This window comes from Oryctolagus cuniculus, chromosome 5 (genome assembly GCF_964237555.1).
Source record: "Oryctolagus cuniculus chromosome 5, mOryCun1.1, whole genome shotgun sequence".
Classification (NCBI taxonomy): Eukaryota; Metazoa; Chordata; class Mammalia; order Lagomorpha; family Leporidae; genus Oryctolagus; species Oryctolagus cuniculus.
The window spans coordinates 75,216,707-75,218,295 of NC_091436.1; the positions used below are offsets into that span (position 1 = coordinate 75,216,707).

A 1,589-nucleotide genomic window follows, 5' to 3' on the forward strand; every position below is an offset into this window, starting at 1 on the left:
TCTTATACTTAATCAGAAACTTTATAGTTTACTTTTTTCATGAATATAATTTTTTCCTAACAAATGAATATGGACACTGTTATTCTCATTTTATTAGTGAAGAAACAAAAGCTCAGAAAGGTTTCATAAGAACAGTATCATATTACATATTTTTTGCAACTTTTCCCTTAACACTATGAGTATTATTATTATTATTATTATTATATTATTATCATTGAGTTTCTGATTTATTTGAACTGGCTGTCAGTGGCCCTGCCGTGGAGCAGGAACCCAATAGTTGGGAGCCATGGGGCTGAACAGGGGAGGGATATCCAAGTATGAGATACAAAAGGCACTCAGCTGAGCAGAAAGAACAGCACTGGGGCCAGGCTGGACAGGAGAGGCCAGGCCCCATGGAGCGCAGCCCTACTAATGGCCTCAGCATAGAACCTGGCCACCTCCTCACTGGGGCTGCCCTGGGCTGGGTTGAACCACATCTGAATGCAGTGGTCCTGCTCCCTCTGCTGTAGTAGCTAGCCTTGAAGGAATGACTTCAGATCTCTTCGCACAGAGCAGCAGGTGTAGGGAAGCAGAAATGAAAGGGTGGCAGGCAGCTCCCACTTGGGCACTAGTTAAATCCTGAGGTCCATTTCCAGCCCTTGTGCCAGTTGCTCTTGCAGGTGCTGGAGATGTGACAGTTCTCCTGCCAGCGCTGACAATCCTCTTTGCACAGGGACACATTCAGGACCTGCTCTTTGAGCCAGCTCTGGTCCACCTGCTGGATCCAGGGCCCCAGATCAGGGAAACCAGGTGTCCTGGATGAAGTGACGCTTGCAGGCGGGCTCCACCTTGCCACAGTGGTCCCATTGAATCTGTATAGGTAGGAAGTGTCCGTTTGGCTTCCTGGCTGGTGTTGATGGAGCAATAGGCCCTGTTTCTCCAGGGGCTACGCAGAAAGAATTTACCGAATGGAAGGAGTGGTGCAATTGGCCTAGGAAAATTCTCCAGTAATTAACATCTCAATGATCAGTATTGGTTCACAGGGTCTTGCTTCAGTGCAATTTTTGCCCAGGTGAGAAGGCAATAGCCAACTGCATGTGGCTGCCAGACTGACTGAAGCCCCCTTAGCCATCCTCAAATTCCCTGAAGAACACTGCATGGCTGACCAGAGGAAGGCCACGAGTGATGGAACAAGGACATATCCTCAGCCATTCTAGCTCCTACTCCTAATCCCTGTGTTCTTTCAGAGACATTCAGTCTCATACCCTGTGGTGGTCCCCGCCCCATCCTCTGCATTTTTTTCCAAGTTCAAAAGCTGGTGCCAAACATGCATGGTAGAATTCACCTCTTTCTTCGCCCCCCACCTTCCCTTTGGATCCCTAGCCCACCTAAGATGTAAAAAGGCCCAGCCTGCTGAGGTCTGGGCCCTAAGCCAGGTTCTCAGTATGTGTGCACACTGGCAGTTGATTATCCACATCTGAGAATAAATTTTGTTCTAGCTGCAAGTTCATATCCCATCTCCTTTCTATTCTGTGGCCCCTTCCCTACAATGGGCACCACTGACCAACCAGGAACCAGAACAGGAGTGGAACATGCACCTCTCAACCCCA

At 48.4% G+C, this 1,589-nt stretch overlaps 1 pseudogene; it reads right to left on the reverse strand.

Moving 5' to 3' along the window:
• Nucleotides 1–335: 335 nt before the first annotated feature.
• On the reverse strand, nucleotides 336–1,312 carry LOC100355554 (folate receptor alpha-like; annotated as a pseudogene).
• Between the last annotated feature and the right edge of the window lie 277 nt (nucleotides 1,313–1,589).